Genomic DNA, 16,232 nt, shown 5'->3' on the forward strand with positions numbered 1-16,232 from the left:
GGACTACCCCAACTTATTTTTTTTGACTTATAAGCTATTTTCAGCTTAAAGGCATAAGCCCATCCAAACAGGCTCTTAGTGTAAAGATGAGAACCTGGTCCGCTATGAAAGCATGCGCAACTGTATGTACAGAGAATATGCTTGATTGTGGTAGATCAAGAAAAAAGAATATGCTTCATTTGCTAGTGAACTAGGAAATATTAAAGGTAATATTTTAAAAAATATAAAATCAGTAAGTCAAATCTTTCTAGTGTCAGCGTTTATCCGAAAGTTAAACCTCTCTAGTGGCAGCGTTTGTTCGAAAGTCAAATCTCTCTAGTTGTAGCGTTTGTCCGAAAATTTTATGGCTGCTATAGTAAGGTGCCGTTATGTATGTATACTAGCATTTGGTATTTGGATCTCATTTAGCTAATAAACGAAAGTACGCAAAAAAAAAAAATGTACTTTTTATGTTATAAACAAAAACAAAATACTTGTTAATTTTAAAAATCTTCATTTATTTTATATTTCATTAATTAAAACAACTGAAGTAACCAATAAATTCATAACTAGTTGTACCGTACCGAAAAAGAATTAAAATACACGGAACAAATACATTTAAAATTAATTGAAAATATAAATATTTCAAGTTTGACGTAAGAAATCTACAATTGTCAGTTGTTTCGTAAATTCCAGTCTCTTAGTGATAATATAACACTTGAATTGACGGAAATTTTTATCCGGACTTTCACAAAAAGGAATTCAATAGCTTTCCCTTGATGATTACCATAAATATTTTAATATTTTATGGTTATACATAATATATTTCTTACAAAATATTATTATATAATATTTGATTGTGGCTATTATAGAGAGGTAATTTTACAAAGAGTGTACCAGTATAATGAATGTCACTGCTGTTATAAGTAGAATGTTATTATAGAGAAGTAAATTATAACATGAAAAATCGGTTCCGAAGAAAATCAGGTTGTTATAGTGAAATGTTTTTATAATGAATAGCAATTATAGAGAGGTTTGACTGCACAATACATTGCACCAGTGTAATATACTTCCCCGTCCCAATTTATATGATACTCTTTCCTTTTTAGTCAATCTAAACAAATGACACATTTCTATATTTAGTAACAATTCAACTTTCACCCTTTTTTTGTTTTCTAGCCACACAAGTTTCAATCATTTCTTTTAGACCATAAGTTTGAAAAGTCTTTCATTACTCGTGAAACTTTTGTATCGAATCAAATACCTTCTATAAAATGGGATGGAGGCAGTAATAGTTTTAGCTTACACCTGTATTATTAACTTTTTTCTGCTATTGTGTTTATACACTCGATATATAATATTATACAAAAATTGAATTTCGTCACCTATGAATTTCCACAAAAATTCATTTGAAATGGGTCAAAAACACCAACAATAGCTCAAATCTTAATTGAATAGCTTCAAATTTTAACCACAACTTCAAATAGCACCCCCACAAACGCAATCATCAATTTGACAAAAGATTCAGCAAATCACAAAATCAATTTGTGAGTTTTCAAGCTTCTAAAAACGCCAATAATGAAGTTTTAATTTTTTTTTACTTTCACGCAAAAATGTTTAAATTTATGATGATAAATATGAATATTATCCTCAATCAATTTTTGAACGGAAAAAAAAAATCATATTATAAATTATAGAATTATTTAAGGTAAGAAGTAACTATATATATATATATATCGCCAATACAATAAATACTGCAGTCATCTTCACGCGACTTATCAACACTCACCTCTCAAAGACCCCGCACCACTTGAACATTTCTCTCAATTTTCTACTCACATTTTTCTCCACCAATTATCCCAATGAGGACATCCATGTTGAAACCTTTAACAAATCACAACATATATTTGTGAGTTTTCAAGCTTTTAAAAACCCAATAATAAGTTTAGTACTTTAATGAAGTTTTAATCTGTGGTAATTGTATACGGTAAAAATCGGATATATGTTAAACCGATAAGATCGGAGACCGAGGGAAGAAAGAAGCCAGCACGAGCATGAAGACTTTCTTTCGGGACCGAAGGGGTGCTTGAACCGAAGAAAGCGAAGGACATCATTTGGTCCAGTTTCTCCATAGCCTAGTTGATCGTGGCCATTGGTCCGGTTTATCGTGGCCGTTGATCCGGTTGATCGTGGTCGTTGGTCCGGGTGATCCGTTACACAATTGCCACGCGTCAATACCGTTCAGCCACATTGTACTACCAATCGTACGGGTGTCAGACCGTATGACCCAACCTTATCCTTTTTAGGATTTTTCTTTATTCAAAGGGGCTTATGTTGTAAGAGGCCCATAAGGCAAAACTACAAATAGGAGGCATTATTTTACTTTCAAGGGTTGGCTTCTTGAGTTCTAGAACATTGTAATAGCAAAATATATAAAATCTCTCTCATTCTCTGACTTTGGTCCGAATTCAATTGTTATTCTTTAGCTTCGTTCAATTAAACAATACTCATATATTATTAGACACATATATTTAGAGTAAATCACTAATTATTATTCGCTCCTTCATAACATATCTTTATATACCTTTTTTCAACCAAATAGATCAAAGTTCAACCATATATCCTATACCTCATTTATAAATTTAATTGATTACCTAAATTCGGGGTAAACAGTTTGGCGCCCACTGTGGGGCTAGGATAATAGTGGTCTTTGATCTTGATCTCTATCTTACCCGTCAGAATCAAAAATATCTTTTGTTCGTCTCTGTAAAAACGGACCAAATGGTTAACAGTGGACAATCTGCTCACGTCAACAACAACGAGATTGTGGCTGAAAATGAAGACAGCGGGCCACGAGGATTACCAACAAACCCCGCTGACCCGAACCCCGTTAATTCGAGGGAGGGCCTCAACCGGCAAAACACCGTGAACCAGGAGAATGCCGCCCAGCCGGCCACCGATCCTTTAAATACTCACAATTCAATTACTTTGTCCCGGACACAAGGCCGGAAAGAACCAGATACCCAGAATGATAATATTGACTTACGTTTAATTTTTGAAATGTTGCAGGAACAGAGAGTAGCGATTGCCGAACAAGGAATCGCAATAGCCCAGTTGCAAAACAGAAGAGATAAAACGACCCCGGAGAAGGCGAAGGGTGTTGTTGAACCCAGAAGGGATGAGGCACGGATGGTTGAGAGCAATGGGTCCGGAGCTGGTTCATCCACCGAGGTTCTGAGAATGCTCGAAACATTGGCGAAGCGGGTAGACTCAACCGAAAAGAGGGTGGAAACATATAACTCTCGGGTGGATCAAATACCGGGGGCTCCGCCTATTCTGAAAGGACCGGATTCGAAGAGTTACATTCAGAGGCCTGTTCCTCCGAGTGCGGCTCCGAAATTGATCCCGAAGAGGTTCAAGATGCCGGATATCCAGAAATATGACGGCACAACGGACCCTCAGGAACACGTGACTTCATACACTTGCGCTATAAAAGGCAATGATGTGGAAGAGGATGAAATTGAGTCCCTGTTGCTAAAAACGTTCGGGGAAACTCTGTCAAAGGGAGCATTGACTTGGTACGACCATCTGCCAGAGCATTCGATCACTTCTTTCGAAATGCTCGCCGATGCTTTAATAAAAGCTCACGCCGGTGCCAAAACGATGCAGGCCCGTAAGGCAGATATTTTCCGTATAACCCAAAGAGATGATGAGTTATTGCGTGAATTTGTCAACCAATTCCAAAGGGAACGAATGGAGCTCCCTCCGGTTCCGGAGGAATGGGCTGCACAAGCTTTCACAAAGGGGCTCAATCCTCGGAGCTCGACGGCTTCGTTCAAATTAAAGGAAAACTTACTGGAATACGAGGCTGTGACCTGGGCGGATGTCCATAACCGATACGAGTCAAAGATTCGGTGGAGGATGACCAACTCGAGCTTCCCCCGGGGCCCGTAAATATGAACAAAAGTTTGGAAAGACCAAGGAAGAACTACGAACCGGAGGCCAGATCATCGAGGGAAAGGTATCGGCCAAATTCTCATTCGGAAAAACTAAGCTTCAAATCGAAAAAATCAAGGGCTGGCCCGAGTCATTTCTCCGGTCGAGGTGATAAACGGGCTGAACGCCCGTTGAACAGTCGAGGTCTCTCATTCAGGAGCGATGCCGGAAGCTCGGCCAGCAACAAAGACTTGCCGAGGATATCGAAGTACAACTTCAATGTCAACACTTCGGACCTCGTCTCGGCTATTGGCCGTATAGCAGATGTAAGATGGCCGAGACCACTAAGGTCGGACCCGAGCCAACGAGACCTGAGCGTAATGTGTGAATATCATGGAACTCATGGACACAGAACTGAAGATTGTCGCCAACTAAGAGAGGAGGTGGCTCGGTTACTAAAGAACGACCATCTCCGAGAATTGCTAAGTGAACGAGCCAAAAGTCACTACAAGGAAAGAAAGACTTATAAACGGGTAGAACCAGTGGAACCTCAGCATATAATCAACATGATAATCGGGGGTACCGATACCCTACGAGGGCTGGTGATGAAACAGACCAAGGTTTCTATTGTGCGTGAGAAGCGCAGCCGGGATTATTTATCCGAGGGTTCCATCTCTTTCAGCAACGAGGATGCAGAAGGCATCATCCAACCGCACAATGATGCATTGGTAATCTCTGTACTTATTTTTAAAACTCAAATTAAACGTATTTTGATTGACCCAGGTAGCTCGGCCAACATCATCCGGTGGAGAGTGGTCGAACAGCTAAGGCTACTCGATCAGATCGTGCCGGTAGCCCGGGTACTCAGCGGGTTCAACATGGCAAGCGAAACCACAAAAGGGGAGATCTCATTGCCGGTAAACATTGATGGCACTATCCAGCAAACGGTGTTCTACATAATCAAAGGAGATATGAAGTATAATGCATTGTTGGGTAGACCTTGGATACATAGCATGAAGGTCGTCCCGTCGACATTGCATCAGCTGCTGAAATTCCCGACACTGGAGGGGATAAAATCTATCTGAGGTGAACAACCCGTTGCAAGGGAGATGTTCGTGGTCGAGGAAGCGACACCTCAGCCAAAAAAATCGGATCAAAAGGAAGAAGATTCAACCGGGGAAAAGGACACCAAATAGCAATCAAAGCACACGGGGTTGGATCCGGGGTATGAAGAGGATGATTTTGGTGTACCCTGATCGTTCGTCATGCCGGATGAATCGAATGCAACCAAGTCAACAGTAGAGGAGCTGGAGCAGATCATCTTGTTCGAATATCTACCGGACAGAAAGGTATACCTGGGCACGGGGTTAACCTCAGAGCTCAGGAACAAGTTAATTGAATTTCTTCGAGCTAATGTCGATTACTTCGCATGGTCCCATATAGATATGACAGGTGTGCCACCGGAAGTAACAACTCACAAGCTCAGCTTATACGGGAGGTTTCCCCCGATGAAGCAGAAGAGAAGGCCCATGGCAGAGGCAAAACATGCCTTCGTAAAGAACGAGGTAACTAAGCTTTAAAAATAGGCTCTATCTGGAAGGTAAAATACCCGGACTGGCTAGCTAACGTAGTAGTGGTGCCGAAAAAAGGTAATAAATTTCGAATGTGCGTTGATTATAAGGATCTAAACAAAGCATGCCCGAAGGATTCATTTTTGTTGCCTCACATCAATAGAATGATCGATGCGACGGCCGGGCATGAGATGTTAAGTTTTCTCGATGCTTACTCCGGGTATAACCAAATCCGGATGCACTCGGAGGATCAAGAGAAAACATCCTTTATTACCCGATATGGGACTTACTGTTACAATGTGATACCTTTTGGATTAAAAACTGCCGGTGCAACTTACCAACGCCTAGTTAATGGGATGTTCGAAGAACAAATAGGGAAAACAATAGAAATTTATATTGACGACATGGTGGTCAAGTCCCTGGAAACAGAAGACCATTTAAAGCATTTGCAAGAAACCTTCGATGTACTCCGCAAGTATAACATGAAGCTCAACCCGGAAAAATGTACCTTCGATGTCCGGTCTGGTAAATTCTTGGGTTTCATGGTGTCGAACCGGGGGATTGAAATCAACCCAGACAAGATCAAAGCCATCGAGGACATTGAGGTGGTGAATAATGTCAAAGGAGTACAGAGGCTCACCGGAAGGATAGCGGCGCTGAGTCATTTCATATCGAGGTCCTCGGACAAGAGTCATCGCTTCTTCTCCTTACTGAGGAAGAAGAACGACTTCGTTTGGACACCGGAGTGTCAAAGGGCTTTACAAGAATTAAAAGGGTACTTGTCCAGCCCACCGCTATTGCACACACCAAAAGCGGACGAGCAGCTTTTTCTCTACCTTGCTGTCTCCGAGGTAGCGGTAAGTGGGGTTTTGGTCTGAGAAGAATCAGGTACACAATTCCCTATATATTATGTAAGTAGAACTTTGGGGGATGCGGAGACCCGTTATCTCCACTTGGAAAAATTGGCATTGGAATTGGTAAGTGCTTCTAGAAAGCTCAAGCCCTACTTTCAATGCCATCCGATATGTGTAGTGACTACTTATCCCCTAAAAAACATCATGCACAAACCAGAATTATCGGGTAGACTAACTAAATGGGCCGTAGAAATTAGCGGATATGATATCGAATACAAGCCTCGGACGGCCATCAAGTCCCAGATCTTGGCCGATTTTGTGGCGGACTTCACCCCGGCTATGGTCCCCGAGGTTGAGAAAGAACATCTGCTAACCTCGGGAAAAGCTTCGGGTATTTGGTCGCTATACACGGACGGAGCCTCGAACCTCAAAGGTTCCGGGCTAGGAATCGTCCTTAGAACCCTGGTCGGGGATGCCGTTCGACAATCCATTAGAACTGTTAAATTGACTAACAATGAAGCCAAGTATGAGGCTATGATTGCAGGTTTGGAATTAGCCCGGAGTATGGGGGCCGAAATAATCGAGGCAAAGTGCGATTCTCTTCTAGTCGTTAACCAGGTGAATGGCGTCTTCGAGGTCAAGGACGAACGGATGCAAAGGTATCTGGAAAAATCCAAGTGATACTACACCGGTTTAAAGAGTGGACCATGCAGCATGTACCGAGGGAGCAGAACAGCGAAGCAGATGCATTGGCCAATTTGGGATCTTCAGTCGAAGGGGAAGAGATCAACCCCGGGACTATGGTGCACTTGATGAATTCGGCGATAGAAAACGGACATGCTAAAATAAACACAATGGGTTTAACTTAGGATTGGCGCAACAAGTACATCGACTACTTGCAAGATGGAAAGCTCCCGAGTGACCCAAAAGAATCACAATCGCTAAGGACAAAAGTTGCGTGTTTCTGCTTAGTAGACGACCAACTATATCGACGGTCTTTCTTCGGACCCCTGGCCAAGTGTTTGGGTCCCGGAGAAACGGAGTATGTGATGAGAGAGGTGCACGAAGGGACCTGCGACAACCACTCCGGTGCTGAAGCCCTAGTCCGAAAGATTATCAGAATCGGTTATTACTAGAACCGGATGGAGGAAGATTCGAAGAATTTTGTCCGAAAAAAGCGACGAGTGCTAAAGACATGCCCCGATGATTCATCAGCCCGGGGAGTTGCTGCATTCGGTTGTGTCACCTTGGCCTTTCATGCAGTGGGGAATGGACATCGTTGGTCCACTGCCATGGGCACCGGGTAAAGCCCGTTTTATTATGTTTATGACTGACTATTTCTCCAAATGGGTTGAAGCGCGGGCCTTCGAAAAAATTAGAGAGAAGGAATTCATTGACTTCATATGGGACCACATCATATGTCGTTTCGGCATCCCGGCCGAGATAACTTGTGATAATGGTCCTCAGTTCGTGGGCGGTAAAGTCAATGATTTTCTCGAAGGGTTGAAGATGAAGAAAATCGTATCAACTCCATACCACTCGTGTGTGAACGGACAGGCGGAATCAACGAATAAAACAATAATTCAAAATCTGAGGAAAAGACTTGAAGCGTCAAAGCATCACTGGAGGGAAATACTACCGGAGGTATTGTGGGCTTACAGAACCACATCGAAATCAAGTACGGGGGAAACACCTTTCTCGTTGGTCTACGGCGTCGAAGCCCTCATTCCCGTAGAAGTTGGTGAACCGAGTCTCCGGTTCAGGTATACCACCGAGGAGTCAAACGAGGAGGCCATGGCCATAAAACTCGATCTCACGGATGAACTTCGTGAAAACGCGTTGGTCCGTATTGCAGCCCAGAAGCAGAGAATGGAGAGGTACTATAATCAGAGAGCCAATTTTCGACATTTCCAAGTTGGGGACTTGGTGCTTCGAAAAGTTACCTTGAACACCAAGAACCCCAACGAAGGAAAATTGGGTCCGAACTGGGAAGGACCGTACAAGATAACCGAGGTAACGGGCAAAGGATTGTATCAGCTGGAATCCATGGATGGACAACGATTGCGCAATAACTGGAATGTGGCTCATTTGAAGAGATACTACTGCTAAGGTATGGACACCCCGTGTTTTACTATTAACCCTTTTTCTTTTTTGCAGGAAGTACCGGATAAAGCTAGAATCTAGGTCTGAAAACACGTGTTGCACTCTTTTCCTTAGTACGGTTTTGTCCCAAAATGGGTTTTTCGACAAGGTTTTTAATGAGGCAACAAGTACAACGTGTTACTTGACAAAGACAAGGACAAACACCCGGAAACTCGAGGTCACGGCCTACAAGTGGGAGCTTAATAGCGCTTACCCGATCTTGCAGCTCGGATAAGCGCTAGGGGACTATTATACCCCGGTTAGTTGAAAACGAAGGAACTCAACAAATCAAAACCGGACCTTCTATATTAGGTTTCGATGTAAGGACCAAATGATCAGAATGAATCGTGTCCACATAATATTTGCTACGGCAAAACCAAGACCGGACCTTCTGCATTAGGTTTCGATGTAAGGACCAAACGATCAGAATGAATCGTGTCCATTTAGTATTTGCTACGGCAAAAGCAGAAGGAAACAAATTCTCATATCATGTATGTACAAAATACTTGTAATACAAAAATTTATCGAAAATTTAGATTACGATATTTTGGATATCTTTTTGTTAAAACACCCTACCTCGGTGATTATCGTCGTATTTTGGCATCGCTTTATTCATATACCCTATTCCGGGCACTACGGTCGAAATTCGACAAAGGCAACAAGGTCACAATGAACCGAGCCAAAATCTTTCAACTCCCTCGAACGGGGACTGCTACATCAAATTTTGCTAAGGCTGTAAAAAATACCGGCCCTAAAAAATAGACGGAAAATACCGGCCTTAAAAAATGCCTATCGTGATTCGAAGACGTCTGAATTCACAAAGCATTGGATAAGTCCCACGGGCAAAAAACTTCATCAAATTCCCGGACAAAATGTACCGGACAAAGAGAAAATCCGATATTTAGGCGCAGTTCGAAATAATGACTCCGAGTCTGCATGTCCTTAAAACGGACAGACAATTCAGGAAAAAGTCATAACAAACATCCAACAAAAGAATAAAGAAAAGAAAAATGCATCTTCTATTTATACAAAGGTTTTTACACCGGGAACCTCTACAAAAGCAAAAAACAAAGGCTAAGTACAGACCTAGGTCTATCCGGTATGGCTGGATCCGGAGTGCTCAGACATTGTCCGCTCGGAGTCGTCGGAGTCAGCATCGAGGGCTCTTTTAGCTTCTTCCTCGACCCTTTTAGCTTCGAGTATCATGGCCGGAAGATCCGCAAAACCATGCAGGCTTGCTCAAGGGTGATCCTTCGAGACTTCCACCGTTCATACTCCACAGATATCGTAGTATGAGCCTCGGCGGCCTCCACGCTCCGAAGGGCTTCTGCCAAATCGGCCTCAGCCTGGGCTAATTTTGCCATCAGTTCATCCCGATCTTCTTCGAGGACCCTTTGGATTTGAGTGGCCGACTCGAGCTCGGCCTGGAGAAGGTCATTAGCTTCGGCCGTCCCCTCAAGTTCGGCATCATATTTCCGGGCTCGGTCCTCTGCCTTCCGCTCAAACACCCTCATCCGCTCTTTGTACTGGGCACTCTCAGATTCGAGCAGCCGATGCCTTTCGGCCATGCTCGTGGCATCGAACTTGATCGAATCCAGCTTCCTCCGGAGTTAAGAGATGGTGGTTTCGAGCTCACCAAGCCTTGAAGAAAAACGAGCATTGTCCTGGCCAAGGCCAACTTTGTCCGCTTCTAGAAGCCGGTTCTTTTCGACCATCTCTGCCAGCTCATCCTTTAATCGAAGGTTTTCGGCCTTCGTTGCATCGAGCTTGGGTTGGAGGTTGGAAAGAGTAACTGCTCGGTTCAACTCATCTTCCTTCACCCGTAAAAGGTGCTAAAACTTCTCCGTTTCTCGACCTTGGGCATCCAGTTGGCCCTTGAGATCGTCAACCTCTTGCTGGGCACAGACGAAGGCTTCGTTAACAAGCACCACACTCTGTAAAAGAAGCAAGTTAAAACTCAGATAAACGAGAAACTAAAATTCTCAATGAATTATGCAAAGGATGGCTGATAAACTTACTCGATTGCCCGCGTGCATGCCCTCGTTAATGAGACATTGCCAGGGGACTCCATTCATCTTCCGTTTGTACGAGTCCGAGACGAGCGGCCTTAGGTAGCTTGCTACCCCCACCGGGCGAGACAAAAAGCTACAATCCTCAGAAACGGTGATTATGGTTGATCTGGTCCTCCTGGGTTCCACGCTTAGGGCCGGGAAGACACGCACCAGGCTATCCCTAGCTCCAGTCTCGGTGGTCCGGCTGGCCGCCCTCGTGGCTAGAGGGATCGGGAGATGTCCGAAGCCAGCAGCTTCGCCGGTAGCAGGAGGAGTGTCCGAGAACATGTCATCAAACTCATCCGACCTTGAAGCTGGAGTTGGATAACTCAGAGCGGCCTCAGCAGCTTCGGCATAGGTAGGGATCTCCGAAGTCGCAGCAGTCTCACAGTCGGGCAGCGGGCCAACATCAGTTGGAACTTCGGTCTCGGGGACCGGCTCAGTTCTTTGATTGTCTTCGGCCGCAGGTGCCTTCCCGAATCTTCTTGTCCTTTGCAGGGGGGTTTCTTCGAAAGAAGCATCACCTGTAATATCAACGAATTCAATCGACCTTAGAGGAGTCGGATAATGAATTTCTTCCCTACCTATGTGTAATGCCGGAGCTGAAGGTCCTTCCCCGGCTGAAGGAAGTGATGAAACGATGATACCCTCCTCCGGAATGGAAGCCATGAAAGGGGCCACACCGATCCTCCGAACGAGGATCTCGGGCTCTGTTTCATCCCTTAAAGTCCTAACGACGCTCCTCACCCTCTTCTTCGGTTTCTGCCCTTTGTCCGAGGGCTTTTTTCTCTTGTTGGCGGCAACAAGGATACGGGATGTACCCGCTGAGTCGAACTCGGGTGCCGACGTAGCGGGTTCAGCTACTGATTCCGGTCTCGGGTCCACCGAGCCCTTGGGCAAACCTGAAAGCCGAAGATATTACACAAAGGAGAGGTAGAAAAATGTCATGAATACCAATAGAAGCAAAGTATTACCATGGTTTTGAGCGATCCATCGGCCACAAGAAGGGAGTCCCCATGTCCGAGCTTTGTGGGTATTTTGGCTGAGGAGAGCAGTAACCCATTCGTTGAGGTTCCGGATAGCCGGAGGTATCCAACCCACGGCTAGTATAAATAAGAGGACAAGTAGTGAGAATGTGGAAGAACTGGAGTTTGACAAAGCATTCAAAAGCAATTATTAGAAGAACTGGAACTTATGATTATCATTCCACCGCTCCGGAAAGGGCATGTAATTGGCTGGAATAATGTCCTTGGTCCTCACCCGGACATAACGCTCCAACCAGCCCCGGTCTCTGTCTTCGTCCATTTTTGAAAAAATCGGATTCCGGCTACGCTTAGCGAGTTTTATTACACCTCCCCGGAACAACCTCGGGGAATATAACCGGATGAAGTGAGCAAGCGTGAACTCCTTCCTCGAATTATTGGCCAACAGCCGGAGGCAGGCCACGGTCCTCCAGACAATCGGACCAATCTGGGCCAGGGTTACATTGTAAGTCTTGCACATCTCCAAAATGACCGGATCAATCGGGGGGTCAAGCTTGAGGGTGAAAGGATAAGTATAAACGTACAAGAAGCCCTCCCGATGGTCGGTGATTGACTCATCTGGTCCGGGGGCGAAACCTTGAACCGGATGGTTATCCCATCCGCAATCGGCCCGGACTAAATCAAGTTTGTCCTCAGTAATGGACTAGGGGTACCGCCTTACATCAAACCCTCTATCGGAAACCAGATAAGGTTTCTCGACCTCGAAATCTTTGTTGTAGTTAGGTTTGGACGATACAATGTCCAAGGCAGTGGGTTCGAAGGTGGCCTTCCCCTTGGGTTGAGAAGTTGGTTCGGTTCCTTGAGAAGAAACCGAGAGAACATCATGGGAGGTGGTTTCGGTGTTAGCAGACATTTGAAAATATGGAAAAGGAGATTGGGTGAATTCGAAAAAGAAGTTAAAAAATAGGAGGGAGAAAACAGTCAAGAAAGAATTCGAAATGGCAAAAGAGTAAGAAGAAGCAGCAGCAACACACTCAACAAAAATGGCTAAGTGAAGAAGTTGGCAAAGTTGTTTCCTTTCACGTAATACAAGCAAATAATCAACGAGAAATATGAGATGAAAGGTAATTAGAAGAAACAAAATGAAGATGTGAAATGAAGAACTGAAGATGATGAAATAGAATAGATCGTAAAATTAAAAAGTGAAGTGGAAGAAGACATTATATAGACATGGGATCGAGGCGGTTGCAGATCCCAGCCAACCGGGGAGTGCCACGTGTCCCATAATTAATGAGAAGTGACTTGAAACGACGTGCGTTACGGCGGTTGTTAGAGCTGACCGTCCGGTGCGAGACACGTGGCTGATGACAGAGGGACGTGGCGCAACTGTTCCTGCTAAAATGAAAAGATAAGAACGAGCATATGGAACCACCGGTTTTTTGATTCATCCACTTCCCGTTACTCCGATAAACTACGACCCGGAAAGTGTGGGGACTATTTGTATACGGTAAAAATCGGATATATATTAAACCGATAAGACCGGAGACCGAGGGAAGAAAGAAGCCAGCACGAGCATGAAGACTTTCTTTCGGGACCGAAGGGGTGCTTGAACCAAAGAAAACGAAGGGCATCGTTTGGTCCGATTTCTCCATAGCCGAGTTGATCGTGGCCGTTGGTCCGGTTTATCGTGGCCGTTGGTCCGGTTGATCGTGGCCATTGGTCCGGGTGATCCATTACACAATTGCCACGCGTCAATACCATTCTGCCACATTGTACTACCAATCGTACGGGTGTCAGACCGTACGACTCAACCTTATCCTTTTTAGGGTTTTTCTTTATTCAAAAGGGCTTATGTTGTAAGAGGCCCATAAGGCAAAACTATAAATAGGAGGCATTATTTTACTTTCAAGGGTTGGCTTCTTGAGTTCTAGAACATTGTAATAGCAAAATATATAAAATCTCTCTCATTCTCTGACTTTGGTCCGGATTCAATTGTTATTCTTTAGCTTCGTTCAATTAAACAATACTCATATATTATTAGACACATATATTTAGTGTAAATCACTGATTATTATTCGCTCCTTCATAACATATCTTTATATATCTTTTTTCAACCAAATAAATCAAAGTTCAACCATATATCCTATACCTCATTCATAAATTTAATTGATTACCTAAATTCGGGGTAAACAATAATAAACATAAAGATTACCCTCCATCAATTTTTAAGCATACAAAAACAAAATCATAATCACAAATTAAAAATTAAAAATTGTTTAAGGCAAACAGTAAACTTTTTAAATCAAGGATTTTAAGTTGCTTCAGTGGTGTAGTCAATAACTCAATATACTCCATTTTACTACAGACAGAAAATTAGAGGGAGATACAGTTAAACCTCTCTGTCGTAGCATCATCGGGTCCGATTTTTTTTAATTATTATTGAGAATGATTGTTACACACATATATAACAATATTTAATATTTTAACAATAGTTGGATATTACAGGCAAAAAAGATGCAAAAAGTTTAATTTTCAATTTTATTAAAATAACAAAATTATTTAAATTTTAAATCTCAAATATATGCATACTTCACTAACTAAACATCAAAGAAAGTTAATGCAATTTCAATTTTTATAAATAAATATTGATAATCATAGATTTTTTTTAACATGATATATTTATTCTATTATAAAAAAAAGATAATTGTTATATGAAGTTAATATTAAAGCGTACTGTTATAAAGTTGATCGTTGATGTTATATTAAAGTAAAATATAATATAAAAAATTAATTCCGAAAAACCTTAGCTAATTATAGAAACTTGATTTTTAAACGCATTGGAAAGCGAGGGGAATTCTACAACACAAACCAAAAAGAGGCCAACTCCTCGAAACTCACGATTTTGTATTGCCTAGACATTACTCCCTCCGGATCAAAAAGAGTGCCCATTTAGCCATTTACACATCTCTTAATAAAATATTAACTTCTAAATAAAAATAGATAATTTGACTAAAATATCCCTAATTAAGTAGATATTATGATTTGATCACTTACCCCCTGTTTGGATGGTGGTTTCCCGTGGTTCATTAATGTATGGTTTTCTATGAAACCATGTTTGTTTCCATTGTTCTTAAAATTACGTGGTATGACATTGTAAATTCATGGTAATCCCATGGTTAAATAACCATGAAAAACCTTAATTTTTGTAACCACGGATTTGGTGATTTTTTCGTGGTTACGTGTTTCATTTACCCATTATACCTCCACTTATTATTTAAAGTTTCTATTTTATCCTTTACCCTAGTTTTATTAATATATAAATTACTACGTTCAATTTTGCCTCCAACTCCTTTTTAACGTAAGCAGTGGTCTGTTCCTCCATTGGTGAACTTCTGTGGCGAAAATCAATAATTCTATTCTCATTATTGATACTTCTCATTTTAAGTTTTGTTGTCGAATATGAGGTTTAGGATTGAATGTAGGGGTATATACTGTTGCACTCCGGATTTTTTTGCACGTTAAAGTCGCATCATGAGTTAGTCGACACAAGTTCAAAAGAAATTATGTTGAGGATAAAAGGGATTGATTTTATTAATAAAAAATGGTTACAAGAGTCTCTAAATAATATTAGTAAGTAGCGGAAGATTTGGAGGGTGAATGAATCAAAGAAGCACGAGTTTCGTCAAAAGTCGGCAAGTTGGGAATACAATAACTTGTACTTTTGGATGAGATTAGGAGTGCTCCACATGCTAAGCAAGTAATGATATGAAGTATTTGAATTGTATAATGGTCTCTTGTTAAGTTTGGAAGTCAAACGAGTTGTAATACGAAAGTCGACAAAGAGCGTCGCAAGTTAAGTTTGTAAATTTCACTGAAATTTGGGTCAGATGTCTCAGAGCTTTTCTCTCAATATACTTGGATTTATGGGGTGACCCACCTACAAAATCGAAGGTATACGAATCTAGTTTCCATAACATTTTACCGTTCATCGATACAACATCGGAGTAGAGAGATATTCACGTTTCCGTTCAGGGACATAAACTGTCACGGAACAGTTTGCTGCTTTAAATTTGCCCAAGTATATATAGGCCCTTGCACGAATTTTTCTTCCATTTTCTCACCATCCCCAACCTAGAAAACCCTCAAACCCTCTCCAATTAATCCTCCATCAGTCTCAATCCAAACCAAGAGCAAATATATCAACTTTAACATGAAGAACAACATGACAACTTCGAAATTGTGATTTCTTCACTATTTCACCTTTTGGAGGAAAACCTTGCTTTGAAGTAACTTGGGGTTTGAAGTGATTTTCATGATTTAGGTATATTTTAACTTCCTTTTGATCTCTTTGAACTTCTACAAGTAATTGATCATAGAAATTAATGAAAAACCCCATAAAACAAGCTCTTCTATATTCTTATGAAACTTTCATGAACTTAGCTTATTTGTTGGGTTGTTTTATATGGTTTTGTGGCGTTGTTTGGAGTTATGGTGATATGGATGGGATCATATTGAAGAGGATAAGTATAAAAGTAGAATTTGGTAGCGTTTTACGGGAAAATTTCGCTACAAAAAGGGCCTATAAATTCACGCCCATGAGCTGCTCGATTAAATGTCTAAATGAAGATTTCTATAAGCTATGACCTTGGTTTTGATCTTGAATAGTCCGTATTATGTAGGAGATCGTTCGTAAGGCGTTCGAGGACTCGGGAAACA

The sequence above is a fragment of the Lycium barbarum genome, chromosome 4 (genome assembly GCF_019175385.1).
Source record: "Lycium barbarum isolate Lr01 chromosome 4, ASM1917538v2, whole genome shotgun sequence".
Classification (NCBI taxonomy): Eukaryota; Viridiplantae; Streptophyta; class Magnoliopsida; order Solanales; family Solanaceae; genus Lycium; species Lycium barbarum.